Source organism: Podarcis tiliguerta (genome assembly GCF_965153285.1).
Source record: "Podarcis tiliguerta genome assembly, chromosome: 10".
NCBI lineage: Eukaryota > Metazoa > Chordata > Lepidosauria > Squamata > Lacertidae > Podarcis > Podarcis tiliguerta.
Genome location: NC_139543.1, coordinates 35,229,624 through 35,248,736, shown reverse-complemented (window position 1 = coordinate 35,248,736; position 19,113 = coordinate 35,229,624). Strand labels below are relative to the sequence as shown.

The following is a 19,113-nucleotide window of genomic DNA, read 5'->3' as shown; positions in this document are numbered from 1 at the left end:
ACATTGCTACCTTTATGCAAAAAGTCCAGGGTTCAAGTGCTGCCATCTCTAGAGTACCTTTGTTAACAAAGCACATAAAAGACTTCAGATCAAAGGTCTAGAGACCTGCTGCCCTTCAGTACAGGGCAGGAGAGAGAACCAGTGTTACCAGGCATATGGCAGCTGTTTATATCCTCCTTTATATTTTTGAGGATCTCTGTATGCAAAATGTTCCACAGAGGGCAATGAGAGTCCTTGTTGCAGTTCAGGTACTCAGCCACTGCATTGCTTGCTATTGATACTCAATGGCCTGGAAGCTCAGCAGTGAAACTCATAACTGCAGGCAAATAGCTTTATCTGCTCTACAGAGTTGTGACGATAAAAGGAGATTAGAATTGTAAAGCACTTTATACATTGAGATAGCCGGGGATGATTATTGTTTGGGGTGGCACTGGAATGAAGAGAAGACTGCTTACAGAAATGTCACATTTCCCAAAACCAAGTTCTGCATCTTGAATAATTCATTAATAGAGTTTGAGATCTTTACTCACCTTTTTCATTGCAGGATCTCAAAATGTTTTAGAGGCATCACATCCTTCAAAGTATGCTGTGCCATCTAATATTTATGCTCTCTCCTCTTTCTGAGCTCAACATGATTAACCCACACCCAAAACACTGATATTATGTAATGCTTTCAAAATGTTTGGCAATGGTTTTTAGAGGGTTATAAAATATTATCATCCTTTGCCTGATTTCATGCTGATGGCACTTCATTGTTTATACTGTCTTTAAACTTCTTTGCATTCATATTTCCCCCACCCACCCTGTATTAATAGGTTCGATTTTTCACAAACCAGCCGTATTTTTAGAGTCAAAAGCATTATGAAAGCCAGGTTATTACAAGCTAACAGCTCCTTGCTTTGAAGCAAGCTGGAATTATTAAAGGAACTCATCATGGGCAGAGTTGCTTTAACTCAAGCAAGAGAGATTAAACTGTGATCCACAAACTACCTGAAAACCAGCAGCTTTAATACCAGTGGGATGGCAGCAAGTGAACAAATGTAACGCTATGGTACTGGGTTGCACATCAATTTGCTCCAACAGAAATAAAGCAATTTCATATCCCTTTTATCTCAATGGCCCAATCTTCTAAGTCACCGTGTCAGCAAACAAATGTTCAGGGTTAAGTGTCAACAGCAGCTCTGCTGGCTTAACGCTTGTGATCTGTGCCTCTATTCCGGAATCACAATTTTTCTGGAATTTCACTCAGATGAAGGAGCATGTGTAGCTGACACTACACAAGAGTTGTAGTAGCATAGTGAATGCCTGCTGGGACAAAAAGATCTTCATTCTTAAGGAAATCAGCCCTGAGTGCTCACTGGAAGGACAGATCGTGAAGCTGAGACTCCAATACTTTGGCCACCTCATGAGAAGAGAAGGCTCCCTGGAAAAGACCATGATGTTGGGAAAGATGGAGGGCACAAGGAGAAGGGGACCACAGAGGATGAGATGGTTGGATAGTGTTCTCGAAGCTACCAGCATGAGTTTGACCAAACTGCGGGAGGCAGTGGAAGACAGGAGTGCCTGGCGTGCTCTGGTCCATGGGGTCACGAAGAGTCGGACATGACTAAACGACTAAACAACAACAAAATAGGCTGTAGGGAATGGCCCTGTCTGACCTCAACTGCATGACTAGGGGTGGATGAATTTGTTCATTTACGTTTCTTCAGTCTGTCCCATTTCCACATCAGTGTTCAGATTTTTCTAAACCCTGCAAAAAAATCCCACACACATTTCTCCTAACATATGCATGTTTGCATGGAATGCTTATACACATTATTGCAAGCAATTTTCCTAACTGAATTGTTTTCACTAATACAAGCCTTTTGCTGTGCACAAATTTTTGTATCCATTATTTGGTTGACGATAAATAACAAAATTCAGAGAAGTGAGAATTTCTCAAGAAAGCTGTTTTCATTTTGGTTTGGACAATGTGAATTAGGTAGGTTTGCATTAAATGTCAGTCAAAGTCATTTCTCCCCATCCATATGCAGCGCATAGAACTAGAGCCGGAGAGATGTGACAAGGATGAGACTAAAGGTGGTTCCTCTATGAAAAATTCATTTCAGGTTCATTCACAGAAATTATATTCCATATATGATCCGGGTGGAATGGTTTTCAAAAAATATGAGAAGGTTAACATAACTGCTATATGCTTAGAAACCAAAGGGAACCTATAAAATGGGTGTAACATTTTTGTGGGCCTGACATCAAAGGAACAGGCTTATATCTTAGTACTTTCCCACCTTATGTGGAGACTGCTGAGAGACATTAACACATCCTGCCTCTCCCAGCCCATCAGGTCTCATTGACCAGTTCCATCCTCATTTAAGATGGCAGGCAACCGGTGGTCCTGGTCCACTATTAGAAGACTGGTCCAGTGAGTCCCTGAGGAGCAGAAGGGAAAGGCACTTTGTAATCATCTCTCAGTGAGTTGGTAACCACAGTGTATTGGGAATTGATCATTTTGCCGGGGGACGTGATATAGAAGAGGGCTTATCAACTTTTCTGGGCCAGTAAGCATGTTTGGAATTTTGAGAAAGTGCTGTGGAAACCCGTCACAAAATGGCTGACACTGGGCATGTGGCATAATGCAAAATGACTGCCACGGGGATACGTCAGGAGAGCATGAGCCAATGCAAATAGGAACTGAGCAAGAAGAGTAAATAGTCTCTCATGCACTGTGGATTTTTGAGGGGATAATTACGGTACTGAGACTTTTGTGGGTGCCATAGGAGGTACTGGTGGGCACGCTGGAGCCCATGGGCACTGTGCTGCCAACTGCTGTTGTAGGGTGTCTCAGCATGGTATGTTTTAAGGTGAAAAACACCAGGGTTAAGATTATGGGAGAGAAACACACATTCTGTATGTACTGGAAACACAGAAAGATTTGTTTCAGGATAGTTAAGGGATGGAACTGTTGAAATATACTGAGAGTGCTGGGCTTGGGCACAACCTAAGACAGGGGTCAGCAACCTTTTTCAGCTGTAGGCCAGTCCACTGTCCCTGAGACCATGTGGTGGGCTGCACTATATTTTTTTTTGGGGGGGGGGATGAACTAATTCCTATGCCCCACAAATACCCCAGAGATGCATTTTAAATAAAAGTACACATTCTACTAATATAAAAAGACGCTAATCCCTGGACCGTCCGCAGGCCGGATTGAGAAGGCGATTGGGCCGCATCCGGCCCACAAGCCTTAGGTTGCCTACCCCTGTCCTAAGACAATGTTGTAACCATTTACCCTGTTCTACATGCACTGTGCACCACTGTAAGGCCGTTTCTGAGCATCTGGATGCACTGCTGCCTTGCACGGCTTGTCAGCATTTCTTTTTTAATTCTCCTACTGGAGACTTCATAATTTAACCATGATAATTTATTTTGTGATGCTTCTTGGCATGCAGAGTTACCCATCAGATGCAGAATTTCATTCAAAAGTTAGTCTTGAGCTACCTAGCGATTTTGAATTAATGGGACATTGGCAGGAAACTGCAAGGGTTGTTTGTTTTCTTTTGGCTTTTCGCTGACTTGAAGGACTATTTTTGTGCTCGAGTCACTTGCAGTTTTTTGAAAACTACAACACTAGACAAGTTTATTTTGGCACCTGTCACCAATATGTACAATTCATTGGAAGAATCTTTCTCATCTAGTACACTGGAGAGCTGACAGTTTTCAGCTGTGCTGTAGGGCTGTGCACCAGATTCAGCCATGTCCTGAACCAAATTGGGCTGATTCATAGGGCTCTGGGTGGAGGCAGTCCTGACCCACCACCACCTAAGCCTCCTCCTATCACTCCGGAGCCTTTGTCCCCTGTGAATGTGGAAGTAATTCTGATGCTGGACCAGCTCTGTTGCTGCTTCCATTGCTGCATTCCATTGGAGAGACACCAGGACAAATGGGCTTTGCAGAGGCAGCTGATTCAAAGGAATGTCTGTTTGCTTGCTCATCTCAGAACTCTTCTCCTCCCTTCAAAGGAAAGGTGCAGGGGGCATGTTGCTTGTTAGATCAATGCATTACTTTGAGATTAGCAATGCATCCAGCTGAATGTGCTGAATCCTATAACTCATGACTTATGTACCAATACGATTACGCATTACAGCCTTTCACAGAACTGGAGTTCAAGTTCTTCACCATCAACCGGGGAAGGCCAGAAATGTCTCATTTAAAGTGGTACCTCTAGTTACGGACTCGATCCATTCCAGGGTGCCATTTGCACCCCGAAAAATCTGCAACTAGAGAGCTGCTTCTGTGCACGCGCATGGCGTGATAGAGCACTTCTGTGCATGCGCGCATGGCAAAACCCGGAAGTATACACTTCTGGGTTTGCTGCGTTCGTATCCTGAAAAAATGCAGCCGGAGTCTGATGTAACAAGAGGTACGACTGTAAATGCTTTAACCATGTGCCAGTCAATATGACTACAGCATCTGCATGGCAGCAACACATCCATTGAGCTGATGCACTGCTCTCCAATGCTGCACTGATATTTATAGAGTATCCAATGCTGCATCGATCACCTATAGAGAAAGTGGGTGTGGCTTGGCTTGCAGTTCAAATGGAGAGTCCTAACAGGCCTGATTAGGTGCTGCCAGAACTGCATCTGGCTGATCCCAGGCCACAGAACCTAAGTGTGAAAGTCGCTCCACCTGATTCTGAGATGTAACTTTCTGCCACTCTTAGTCCTAAAGCATGGAACGAAAGAAAAAGGATGTTGAAACCCAGGTGCCAATCAATGATGCATAACTAGATGCATAATTGAAGGATATTAGATAACAGACTCAATAATTGAGATTGACAACACTAATAATAATAATAATAATAATAATAATAATAATAATAATAAATTTATTTCTACCTCGCCTTTCTGGCTGGGTCTCCCCAGCTACTCTGGGCGGCTTCCAACAAAAGATTAAAAATACATTAAAACATCAGTCATTAAAAACTTCCCTAAACATGGTAAATGTTTTGGGATAGCTAGTAAGAATAAAAGGATGCGGGTGGCGCTGTGGGTTAAAGCCTCAGCGCCTAGGGCTTGCCGATCGCAAGGTCGGCAGTTCGAATCCCCGTGGCGGGGTGCGCACCCGCTGTTCGGTCCCAGCGCCTGCCAACCTAGCAGTTCGAAAGCACCCTTAAGTGCAAGTAGATAAATAGGGACCGCTTACTAGTGGGAAGGTAAACGGCGTTTCCGTGTGCGGCTCTGGCTCGCCAGAGCAGCGATGTCACGCTGGCCATGTGACCCAGAAGTGTCTCCGGACAGCGCTGGCCCCCGGCCTCTTTGAGTGAGATGGGCGCACAACCCTAGAGTCTGTCAAGACTGGCCCGTATGGGCAGGGGTACCTTTACCTTTACCTTAGTAAGAATAAATAACATATGCTGGTTAATAATATTAGCAAGAGGAATAATTTGTGATCATTTTTTGGACAAAAAAATTATTGACAGAGCCAGGCTTATTGTTTATAAATGATAAGTAAGAATAAGCTAGTAAGAATAAATAACATATGCTGGTTAATAATATTAGCAAGAGGAATAATTTGTGATCATTTTTTGGACAAAAAAATTATTGACAGAGCCAGGCTTATTGTTTATAAATGATAACATTTATAAATGATAACATTTACACAATTATATTCTGACTTTATTCTTTTAAAGAATTTTTGAAGTTTCTATTTTGAACTGTTATACTCATTCCAGAGATGGGTACAAATACAATGGTTTTTATTTTATCAATATGTGAATGTGACTGACAAAACAAATGCTCATGCAGCTCAGGAGGGGAATTCTCTGGGGTCTGTCAAAGAAGACTGAATGAGGCCAACACAATGTGGTTCTGCTTGCCCTGCCAGGTCACTTAAACCCGTCAGTAACATTTTGTTACTCAAAATGCCAGGAGGATCGGAAAGTTTCAATGAAAGGGGTTTGATGTTTGGCACTTCTCCACACCTTAATATTCTTTCCACTAACCCAAATCGTTGAGAGCGCTACCTTTAGTACCTGCACACTGAGCAAAAGAGTTGGTGGCTGTGAGCTTTCATATTGCTAGCATTTTTCGGTGTTACTGTTTAGGGGTAGATTGCTTTTTGAACTCTGACAGATATTTATTAAAAATGGAGCAGGCATTGTTTCAGAACTTATTTTAGATACGGCCTTGAAGTTGACAGGTATTTTAATATGTAACTACATATTATGTAACTACTACTACTACTACTTATTATTATTATTATTATTATTATTATTATTATTATTATCAACCACATATTTTAACTCATTTATGTTTTGGAAAATTTGAAGTCAGTGTGTTTTTAACATTTAAATTTTTACAGCATTTTTAATGTATACATAATGTATTTTATGTAAACTGCTTTGAGGTTTTGATGATTAAGTTGTATATAAATGGCACATAAGTGGTATATAAATCCTGTTATTGGTTTTGAAGAAGCCAAATGCCCAATTTTATTTATTTATTTATTTTTACATTGATGTTCCAACTTTCCCATAGGACCTCAGGATGGTGTGCTTGGTTCTCCCCTTCCTACTGTATCTTCCCTGTAACCCTGTGAGGTAAATTCAGCTGAGGGTCTATGGCTGTGTTAGCACATAATACGAAGCCAAACTATGGCTTAGCTTGAATGCTCAAATCCACTGGCTTCTGAGGAGGAGTTCTCTCCCTCTTTGCTCTTCCACAGACCTTTTAGGCCACTGCATGGCTCTACAGCCACAGCAGCTGCTGCAACTCTCCAGTGGTTTGACTTCATCCTTGAAGGTACACTCTTCCATTGTCACTCCCAAGACAGGCCAACAAAAAAGAGGTTAAACCATGCTTCAACATGCCATCTCACCTCCTTAACCATGATCTGTAGCTATCGTTCAGTTTACCATGATGTGGAAAACAGGTAAATGACTGCCACAGTCTCCTCATAAACTTCAAAGCTGAATGGGGATTTCTACCTACACCATTCAGCCTCTCTTTGCTATGGTGATGGTTTTTCACTGAAGGATTTACTTGGTACAGAGGTTGAATATTGGCAAGTGGGCCAATTCTTGAAAGTTTGCATAATAACAATGACTTTTAAAAAATGGACAGAAAATATTTGCACTTTTCTTCTCTTATGGCAGTAGAAGCCTTGGATTACACCTTTGGTTCCTGTTTTATAGCAGCCTTTTAGATGAACTGTGTGACTGCCACTTCACTCCAAAGTGCCTTAGTTATGCTAAACAGCCTTCTTTCTGAAAGAAGCTTTCAGGTGCGTGGCACATTATTAGGGAGCATTTTCCTCTGCCTCCTCTTTTGTACACCACTCAAAATATACCCTTTCTATTCCCCCATTAAAGAAGCATGTTTAAATCACTTGCAGCACAGTCTTCTATGTGTCTACTCAGAAGTAAGCACCACTGAGTTCACTGAGACTTACTCTCAGATGACTGTGTATACACTGGAGCCTGAGACTGTGCTAAGCCTAGTGCCCAATCCGCCATCAACCTTCTGTGACTTGAAATAAAATGAAAGCTCATGTACAACTCTCATTTATTTCAACTGGTAGTGTGAAAATGGCAGTATTGGAGGCAGGTGGGTTTAAAAATATTTCTGCGCCATCTTTCCATCCATCAAGATCCACAAGGCCAGCATAGCAACAATGCAAAGCAAGCAAATAAAACACAGTAAATCACCCTAAATAAGAAAACCAGAGCAGAAGCAGCAATAAAGCAATGGTGTTAAATGGGGAGGTGTTAATGAACAGTTATTCCAGATTCAGTGGTGCTATCAGGGCAAGACTTTGGGGCAGATGTTGTCAAGGATGAGCTGGGACCTGCTAGACGGAGCAGGGTTGGCGTACTACACTTTGAAGTAAGTAGCAAAATGCACATTGCCATTTAAATGCTGAGGGAGGGACATAAGGCTATTAAGTCTAATTACCTAAGTGCATCACTGAACAGATTTCATCCAAAGCCTTTTAAACTATGGGTAGGCAAACTAAGGCCCGGGGGCCAGATCTGGCGCAATCGCCTTCTAAATCCTGCCCGCAGACGGTCCAGGAATCAGTGTGTTTTTTCATGAATAGAATGTGTCCTTTAATTTAAAATGCATCTCTGGGTTATTTGTGGGGCCTGCCTGGTGTTTTTACATGAGTAGAATGTGTGCTTTTATTTAAAATGCACCTCTGGGTTATTTGTGGGGCATAGGAATTCATTCATTTCCCCGAAAAAATATAGTCCGGCCCCCCACAAGGTTTGGGGGACAGTGGACTGGCCCCCTGCTGAAAAAGTTTGCTGACCCCTGTTTTAAACCATTGCTATTGTAAAGGTGTTCTCCACTCTAACTACTGAAATTCCTCACAGGAAACAAACTCCAGAAAGTACTGTGGAAGAATTACAAGAGGGAGAGACTCCAGTGTGAAAACACTAAATAAAAACATACCAGGAAATTTGATTCCATCCTTCTAGGCATGAGGAGGGACAGTGGCTTCCTGCCACGCTACAATGCTAAGATGATAGGGTTATCCCATACTACTGCTGTTGTGAAAGGCCATTTAACTGTATTGTCACATAGCACTGTTTTTGCATTTTATTACCATCTGACTTCACTGGTCACCATAGGTGCCAGCTTCCTGGGAACCTGGGTGCCTGAGCACTCACAAAATTCCCCATGAAGGGGCCGGGCACCCACAAATTCCAGCGCCAGGACCAGGCACACTTCATAGCACCCTTGGCCCCAGGCACCCATGGTCGCAGGGCCAAGCTGGCACTCCTGCTGGTCACCACGGCTTTCCCCATCTTCATGAACATGGTTATAAACTTCCCAGTCGAGGATAATACAGAGGTGCATCCAACTAGAGGTCAGGTGAGCAGTGATGTTCCACCACACCAGCCACTACTGCTTTAGCCCATTGAAGCTTATGCTGTAATAAGTGTTAAGTTTTTTAAGGTGCTGCAAGACTTTGTTGTTTTGGCTTCAGAAGGCTAACATGGCTCTACCTCTCTAGAGGAGGAGGGAAACCCCCATTACATGCTGACTGGGATAGAATTGGTTCAGATGATTGATCGGCTGCCTTACCCCTTGTGCAAAGAGCTGCTTACAGTGTTTGTCTCAGAGGGATGTGTGCACGCGGAATGGCTGGAGGCAGAACTGTGACCTTACGCAACTCTGATCCTCCAATGTATGACTCTGCCAGCTGACAGATTGTGTGGGATGACTCTGGAAGACATTGATGTCAGTATTCTAAAATTGGAACAGGCATTTTCTTTTCTTCGGCGCCCTCCATTCATCACTGCTTTCTTGTTAAATCAAAATAATCTGTGATTTAATTTTTAATTTAATTTTTTTACCCAGATGGTTTTAATGTGATTAGCAGTTCCAGTTTTTAAATTGGGCTAATTACATTTTCCCGTTGACTATCTGCATGCTACTTTCTGAAATAGCCCTTTACAATCTGAGAAATGTATATTTTAGGGCAGCCCCCAAGTTTTTAGGGTGAGTGCAAAGTAGCAAAGTTATCAGTGACAAGTAAGTGTGTGCACAGTGGAGCAGTTACATAATTTCAGACTCTATACTTAATTGGGGTGTGTGTGCGAGGGAGAATCTTTAGACAGTCGTGTGCGCTAGATTCGCTTCAAAATGTGGTAAGCTAGCCCACATTTTTAAGCTCTCTTGCTAGTTTCGCTGAGTGGGATCTTGGGCTTCTGCCTTACAGTCCTGCCTTGACAGCACCACAAAGTGTGGGTAAGGACAGCTTGATATGCTCTGTGTTTCCAAATCTGAAATAATCTCTGGAAACAGGCATAGATTGTCACATTTGAAAGGTGAGATACATTAGTGCAATTTCGCCACTGCAATTAGACCCATTGGAAGCCACTGCATGCAAGGCTTATGGCAGATAAAACATTTACGCTGTCCATCAAATATCTCCCTAATTGGAATTTTTTGAAAGTAATGTATGAAATATCCCAGAAAAGACAAAGGAGGAGCCCAAAGGCAAGACGGGCTCCTTTTGAAGGGAGCAGATGCACCAGCAATTAGAAATCCACAAATGAGAGAAAGGGAGCATCTTGAGGAAATTACTGGTTATCAACAAAGCAACTGAAAATGAATATCCATGTTCAGGAGGGGAAAGTGATATATGAAGACAGGATGCTTTTTTTTAAAGGAGAAACTGCCTTGTAAATGTTGTGGATCTGAAAGTAGCATAGAGGCATACTCAAATTGTCGGTCAAGTATATTGCTGGTTATTGCAGCCATGTGAAATTATTGCATTCAGAAGTGGCTTGCTGGGTGAGGTGGAACTGCTATGCTAGCTTCCTAGCAGGTGGGTCACTTTTGCTTACCAGGAGGGGGAGAGGGAGGACCCTGTAATAATATAGTGGGGTCAGATGTAGTTTTCCTGTCAAGCTTCATTCTGCAGTGCTAAGTGTGATTCACATTGCAATTCCCATTTACCTTTGTATGCTCCAGTGTTCATAGAATACCATGGTAGCCATGACATTCCTGGCAAGCCTACAAAATGCTAGGCTGTTTTATAAATGTAGCTAGCATGATTATTATTGTGCCCAAAGTAGCATAAAAGAATCCAAGGGCGAGAGAATCAAGGAACAATTCCCCCCCCCCCGCAAACAAGGAAGAAATGAGAGCGATCTTTCTCAAGGAACTGTAAGGAACAATGAAAAAAAATATCAGTCTTATCAGTGATTGGGTGGAGTGAGGATGAGACAAAAGAGCTCATTGTAATGATCCGGACATAATATGTATGAAAAGGATGACTGTGTTTTCATTATGAATGAGCGATTTAAAAATTTTAATATAGAAAGTGATTTATTATATTGATCTAAGGCCCCAACTGTACTGTACATTTATACATTCACACCACTTTAAACAACCATGGTTTCTCCCAAAGAATATGGGAACTGTAGTTTGTTAAAAGTACTGAGTGTTGTTAGGAGACCCCTGTCCCCGCCCCCCCACAAGAGTTACGATTCTCAGAGTGATCCCTCTTCCTAAGGAACCTCGGGAATTGTAGTTTTGTGAGGGGGTCTCATAACAACTCCCAGCACTCTTAACAAATTGCAAGTCACAAGATTCTTTGCAAGAAGCCATAGCTGCTTGAAGTGGGATGATATTGCTTTAAATGTATAGGGCATATGGAGCCTGATTCATTTTCACAACATAGCAAGGTGAAGCATGTTACTATTTTTCCCCACGTTAAAGAAATAAAAAATGAAGTCAAGAATTGTGAAATTGCTGGAGTCCATAACCAAGTTGGATAATCAACTCAGGCATATAACAGCAAAGCCTAATAGTGGGCCACCTTGGTTTATCTGCTCTTATTGCCTAAACTCATCCCACAACAAAAAGGGCCTGGGGATAACTTGCTAAGGTGAATCACACAAGTGGTAGAAACATAGAAGGAGTAACCCAGAAATGTTCTTAAAATAAATCTTATTAATCTTTAATATGGTATCTCTAGTCTTCATAGATTTCAAAAATTCTGAAACTTACTCCATCATATCATGGTATTTTACAGGAAATTGTTAATGTTCACGACCAGAAAGTGCTTCATTTCCATCATCTAGACCTGTATCTGTTACTGGACTACAACTCCCATCATTCCCAGCCATTGGGCATGCTGACTGAGACTAGTGGTAGTTGTAGTCTAACAGCATCTGGTGGGGAACCTGATTGGCTGCCCCTGTCAAATTCTGTTTTAAAGGGCTTTCCTGATCAATTTTTTCCTGATATAGCATTGCTAAAATTACCCAGACTATTTAGCAAGAAAACTAATGTTCTATCCCCACTCTTTGTTCCTGCTCTCTTGGACCCTCCATAGCTTTATTTTGACAAAATTCCTGTCTTTGGAGCACTTAAGAAAATAGAAGGCTCCAATTAAATTCATCTGCCAGCAAGTCACAAGCTAGAACAGACAGAAGAAATGAATACACCAGGGGACTATTTAAGAGCTAGAATTAAAGCATTCAAAATAGAGCAACGTTAGATAATCAATAAGATGGCAAATAAGTCCTCACTCATATAGTCAAATTATACATTTGCACACAATTTGGATTTCTGTCTTGCATTCTGGAGAGACATCTGACAAGAAAGAAGCTAAAATTATGCCCACAGCAGAAAATCACACCAGGAGACTAGATCCAGCTTTGCAGCATTCTGCCATAGTAATGGCTATTTCAGCTGCTTTAAAACAGAGCCTCATATACACTGCATGCCAAGTTGAGGCACACATAGTATTCCACACACATTTCAAGTAGGGAGGAGATTGCCTCCATCATAAGAAGTGAATAGGGCAGAACTTGTGCACAGAAAACGTCCATATTCCATAATCGTATTGGGGCCTCCACACCCACAGCAGATCACTAAGTTAGAGTTTTGCCATGTCCTGGAGTCTTTAAAAAATGTTTAAGTGCAGTATGGAACTGCAAAGATGACAGTAAACAATCATATGGGTCCTTACAGCCTTTGACTTAACCTTTTGAGAGCCAAAGCCACTTTATCAGATGTAGGAACATCATATATGATATTGGATAAAGGGCAGGTGGGTGTTATTTGACCAAAATGGCATGGGGAGGGGCAAATGGGGAGGCGAGTGAACCAAATTTGGCCCAAGGAATGGAGGTTCTCTACCCTTGGGATATAACACCTGCAGCAGAATTATGCAAAGCAGAAACTATACAAAAATAAGGAACTTATGGAGGAGGAAGAAATAGAGTTCAGAGTTTATAAACTAGAAGAGGAGGGGCTCACTGACAACCTCCCCAGCCTTCTGTCTATACTGCCCCTCCTCTTTGCTTATATTGCCTATCTACCTGTTTTGTTTGAACCTGAAAGCAGTGAGCAGATTGAGCAACACCTCTTGTTCCCATGCACCCTTCCTGTGTATGGTTGCACAAACTGAGCCTAAAGAGAAAAAGTAAATGAATGGGCAACAGGGACAGAAGAGGAGACAGGCCACTCAAGGATGGAACCCACTGACAGTATTTTGAGCAAGGGACCTCCAAAAGCTGGCACTGAATATTGACTTCCCCCCAGGAACATCCTTAAGGATAGTACATCCTCAGAATCATAGAATTGTAAAGGTGGAAGCTGCCCCAAGGGTCGTCTAGCCCAACCCCCTGCAATCTAGGAATTATAGCTGAGGAATCCCTAACAGAGGGCCATCCAACCTCTGTTTTAAAACCTCTAGTGAAGGAGAGTCCACCACCATCCAAAGCAGTTGCTTCCAATGTTGAACAGCTCTTACCACCAAAAAGTTCTTTCTAATGCTTACCAATGGTTGTTAGCTACTACTTACCATGATTATTAGTTACTGTGGGGTGTGAAACACAGAGCAGTCAAATACAACATTCCTAGAGTGGACATGTTTAGACATGAAGAGGGATGTTTGTCTAGCCAGTAGATAAACTTCCTGTTTCCTCCTGGGCTGTGACAAACTTCCTCTACATGTGACCAGAGGTGGGCGTGACTTTACCTGTACAGGTAACAAAAGCACAGGGCTGGCCACCACATCTCTCTCTTCTCCATTTTGCTTTCATCGAAGAAGCATCAGCCTGAGATGCTCTCTTGGCTTCCAAGAGAGGACGAAGGAACTATCGCCCTCTGGGATATACTCCAGGTATATATATTTTGTAACTTAAGTCTGCCTTCTGGGATCCATCTGTGAACAGAATGAGTAAACTATTTTATACTTTTATACAAGACTGTGTCATGTCTATTCTTTTCTAAGAGGGAATAAAAGGGGAATTACCAGGAAACTTATTTTAGAGACTTAAGCAGACCTGGCAAACTTATCCGCTGTGTAAGTTTACAAGGGGAATGTTACTCTGCTAAATTGTAGAACTTATTAACACAAGTTGGGAAGGATATAATTAAACAATATATCCTCTCCTGCCTCCCTGAACATTCCCACAGTCATTAAGAACATTTAACCCTTAACTTAATGCAGACAAGATGCTGCATTAAGTACGTCAAGACTATTGAGGGCTGCTGGTCCTTTATGTCAGTATCTCCACCTATAACTGCTAAACCAAATTAGAGATGTGAATGCCCCCCCCCCCCCGTGTTATACCACTTATGCTAAACTCCCTAGAAACTTTTACATCTACTACTCACTGAATTACTTACTTACCTACATCTGTGAGAATGTGAAAACAGTTAAACTGGAATTATTCTGAGGCTGCTATAGATTTGGAGTGCCCTTTTCTACTTTAGCAGCAGACCAAAATTTGTAATTCAAATTAAATTACTTACTCAGAAATTTATACAATAGGACAGGCTGTAAAACTTAATTACTGCAGTCCAAAAATCATTTTCAGGAGCAATTACTCATAGACTTAAGTAACTTCCTTGGAACTTGATTATGTACAAGACTCTCAGGACCCTGGACAGCTCCCCCTTTCAGTCATCAATTGTATTCTCAACTGACCCCATAGCCTGGCAGCCTGTTAGTCCCTTGGGCAGTAAAAGGGCTATGTTTGAAAGCCCACAGGATCAGATTTGGGCCCATTCTTAAAATTACTTTCTCAAACAGGTGGATGAAAGACAGTCACATTCAGCTAATCCAGATATAAGTAGTCATGTAGCTGAAGTCGACAAATCAGGAGTAGGTTCTTGAAATTTACTTTCCCACCAGGTTGTAATTAAGATATGAGAGTCCATTGAGAAGGTGGAAAAGATATGTATCTTGAACTCAGTAGGAGGGAGGAATATGTGAAAGAAGTCATTTGAAAATAGGCACTGCTTTGATGTATGCCGGGTAGCAAATACGTGACAGGCTGGCTTTCTCTCGTGTTTCTTCGTTATTTCAGAGAGTTGCAGGCTTAATAGCAGGAGCCTATTTAACTCATATTAACTAGAACAAGTATGGATATGAATATTTCATGAGCAGCTCCTTTACAAAACATTTTGGAAAAAAAGAACTAAGCTGGATCACTCAAGCTGAATCTCCCTAACCTGGTGTTCTCCAGAGGTTCTGGACTACAACACCCATCAGTCCCAGTCAGTATGGCCAATAGTCAAGGATGATGGGAACTGTAGTCCAAAACATGCGAAAGACAACAGGTTGGGAAAGACTGCTACCACCCATCACCCTGTTACTTGTTTGTTCTTTGTGGTTCAAATCTCTGTTCCCACCACAGCAACTGAAGCTGGAGAAAGGATTGGACTGAACTTGTATAGCTTTACATTTGGTTTACAATTATTTTATCAAAGAAAGACAGCTTGTGGTGAAGGGAAAAACCATAGATGATTTGAACAATCTATTGCTGAATAAATCACAATAGAAATAAGTGAATTTCTATGGTCCCCCCTCAAAAAAAATAAATCCTATATTTTTCTTGAAATAACAACATCTTTCCAAAATTTGTATTCCTGATAATGCTGCTGAACTGAGAATATCATGACAATAAAGTTACCAATTGCACAGAGTATAGTTTTGCAATCCTGATCTTCCATATTGGCTTAAAAATGTGTCCTTTCCTGAAAGACTCCAAAGATTTACTCCCATATAAAGACATTTGCCATCAAACTTTAATTTACAGTTGTGCCTGAAAATGTAATTAGAGGGGGAAATGCAAAATTACTTTTAAAGAAAGGTTAAAGAACCTAACTAGCTTGCCGTTAGAGCAGCAAGTGCATTGCAAATGGCTTTGACATCTAGCATAAAATTAGCTACAGGAAGCAGACACTTTGCAGACTGCAAAAATTCTTATTACTCTTTGTCATAATGTTAAGAAGTAAAGAAAGGAATCAGGCTTGGTTTTAAATAAAGCTAATGAAAATGTTGATTGTCTTCTCCTTCTGGAAACTTATCTACTGAATACAGGGGTGAGAGTGCACAAATTGGGAGGTCTAATTGCTGTCATCAATTTCACCAAACAATTCAGCAGCCGGGATCATTTGCAATAAAAGCTACAGTTCTGAGAACACTTACCTGGCAGGAAGGCCCACTGAAATTAATTGGATTTAGTTTGGAATACCCCTGCTTATGTTCAGATGAATACCTAAATGTCAATGTTACTTAACTGCACTGCTAAAAATTATAAAGGACATCTATATGAAGCCCCTGGGAGTTTTTGTCAGGAGAACTGCCATCAAAATGCAAATAACACCCAGCTCTGTCTCTTGGTTCCGTCTGAATTGGCAGAGACAATTGAGATGTTAGGGCGGTGCTTGGAGGTTGAAATGGCCTGGATGTAGCCAATAAAAGAAAGTTGGATCCTGAAAAGGCAGAGGTGTTATGTGTTCTGAGATCCCATGGTGGCGAGATGGCCTGTTTTGGACAGTGCTGTACTCCCCTGGAAAGAGCAGGTCCACAGGTTCAAGATGGTCCTAGATTCAACACTGTCACTGAAGCCTCAGGTGGCCTCAGTGGCTAGGAGTACCTGTCTCCAGCTCCGGCCATAAATGACTTTGCCACTGTACTCCATGCTCTGGTAACTTCCAGATTGGGTTATGTTTATGCACCTTTCGCTTGCAAATCATGTGGTCTCTCCTTGAGCTATGGTAAAGAAGAAGTCTGATTAATCTGAGTCCATGCCACTAAAACAGGCATGTCCAAAGTCCGTTTTGGGGGCCTAATCTGGCCCGCTGGTCTGTGTAATCTGGCCCCTGTGGCAGTTTATTTCAACAACTTCAATCCTAAAGAAAAGGTTGGCCCTTTGGTCGGCCCTCACGGCCCTTCACTTCATCAAATCTGGCCCTCTTTGAAAAAAGTTTGGACACCACTGTACTAAAACCATTGTTAAAACTCCTCCCAAGTTCTTAAGTTTACGTGATTGGTTTTGTTGATGATACTGTTCACAGTAATTTATATGAACGATACTGTATGTCATAAACAGTTCCACTAGTAAGTCCCTTGCTCTGAAGGTTGCAGCTATGGTGGGCGGTAGTAGTCAGTCATCAGGGATTCTCTGAGGTGTGAAATTGCTAACTTGTGCACACTATTGACAGTGAGCATCTGCTGTACATACACAGACATTTACTATTCCACTTGTTGCTGGTGACTAAAACAGTCTGGATGAGTAAGTGGAAGCTTCTGTCTTCTCCCAACCTTAAGCAATGGGTTACAAAAGGAGAAGAGGCAATGCTCTGTCATAGGCTTATGTGTCAGAGTACATAGGTCACCTGAAAAGAAAAAGTATTTGCTATTCAGCAGAAAACCAGTAAAAAAAGTGGGGGAGATGAGCCTTCTTTGGGAGGGAGTTTCACAACCTAGGCCAGGCACCCCCAAACTCGGCCCTCCAGCTGTTTTAGGACTACAATTCCCATCATCCCTAGCTAACAGGACCAGTGGTCAGGCATGATGGGAATTGTAGTCCCAAAACACCTGGAGGACTGAGTTTGGGGATGCCTGGCCTAGGCCCAACTACTGAAAAGGCCGTCTCCCTTGTTCTAGAGCAGGTCTTCCCAAATTAGGGTCTCCAACTTTTTTTGAACTACAATTTACATCATCCCTGATCACTGGTCCTGCCAGCTAGGGATGATACTAGTCCAAAAAAATCTGGAGACCCAAGTTTTGGAAACCCTGTTCTACAGCATTTAAAAATGCACATTTCATACAAGATGTGGAAAAATTTGCAGGAAAGAAATTCCATTCCTAACCCCTTCTCAAATGTTTGTTATTTATGCAATATAATCACATGAGGGGGGCATGGGGACAAACATGATTGTGGGCAATGACTAGACAAAAAATGAGGGGATATGGAACTGGTGCAGTCATCCCTTATGTGATTATGCTACACAGATAAGGAACACCTGAAGCAGATTGCAATTTGATTATTAACAGTCTTACAATATAGCGAAAAGGCAAGAGTTGGAAGAGGCTTTCTCTCATCAATGAGCCTTTTTATCAGAGCATTCTTAGGTGCAAATGTAGAAATAAATAAATGGGCATGTGACCCATAACAGTTCTGTGGTTCTATGCTCTTTGCAACAAGTTAAGAAAAAGGTTACCCTGCATGCTTTCATCCAGATTTGGCTTTGCCCCTTCAACAAAGGAATCCTAAAGAACTAAAGAGACCCATTTATATGATAAGTATCACTTCCATGCCATAGGCATCTGAGAGACTCTTTACAGAGCACAAGTTGTGCTGGGGCTTAATCTGAAGGACAAACGTTCAATACATGCAAACTACCCAAATGAAATCGCAATCTGTTGACAGAGATGAAACAATGCAAACAGAATCAAACTGAGAACAGCAAGCAACTGAAATAATAAAGGTAGACAAGACAAAATTAATGCAGCTAAGATATTCAGATTGCAAAAAAACATTTACGAAACACTCTGGGGAACTCAGTGTTGGGGAATGATCCAAGTTAATCATAATTGTATTTGTTTTTCATTTGGCTACTTAAATGGTTTAATCCTTCTGTAACATGGCTGCTCTTTCAAGATAATGAATTTGTTTGCCACTGAGCTGTTACTTTCTGTTGTGTTCTATTTATTTGATTCTATCAGCAACTGAGAATGAAGCTTAGATTAGATTCTGTTTCTTTACATGTCAATTTCTCATGGGCAATACCCAATTACAATCATACTCAGAGTAGACTCATTGAAATGAATGGACTTAAATTAATTGGTTTTAGTGGTGCGTTTCTGAATATGATTTAGCTGGATATCATTCTACGCATTGATAGGCCAGTAGTTAATCGAATTTTATTCTAAACCACAACATTAGCCTTCCAGTCCTAAATATCTGCTTAAGCAGCAATTGTCCCTGTGGCAATTTTCTTTTCTTTTCTTTTTTTTACAGCTGAAATACCCTAGTTCAAGATTCCCTGCAGGTGGAAACTCTCACTTCAACTGTTCCTTTCAGTATTGGTAATATCTAGAGATCTAGTTTGTACTGTAGTGTTTTTCACATTTTCAACTTCTGAATGAATACCACCAAGTGTCTTCTATGGTGTTATATTCTCTCCCCCGCCATCTCTCTCTCTCATACCACTCTCAAGGTTGGTTTGATGGCAATATGCAACTACTGAGGACAATAATATGGTACAAATGAAAAAGTGCAGAAAAGGATAACTAAAGCAATCGATGGCATTGCAGAGAATGTTTATGCACAGGTTCTCAACATGATAG

At 41.5% G+C, this 19,113-nt stretch overlaps 1 long non-coding RNA gene across 1 annotated transcript in view; it reads left to right on the top strand.

The window, feature by feature from the left end:
* Positions 1 to 18,863, top strand: part of LOC310657953 — a 28,010-nt gene extending 9,147 nt beyond the window's left edge. Inside the window, exon 3 of the long non-coding RNA XR_014502028.1 lies at positions 18,785 to 18,863. This is a non-coding gene — a long non-coding RNA (uncharacterized lncRNA). The remainder of the gene's footprint in view (positions 1 to 18,784) is intronic.
* The last annotated feature ends 250 nt before the right edge of the window (positions 18,864 to 19,113 follow it).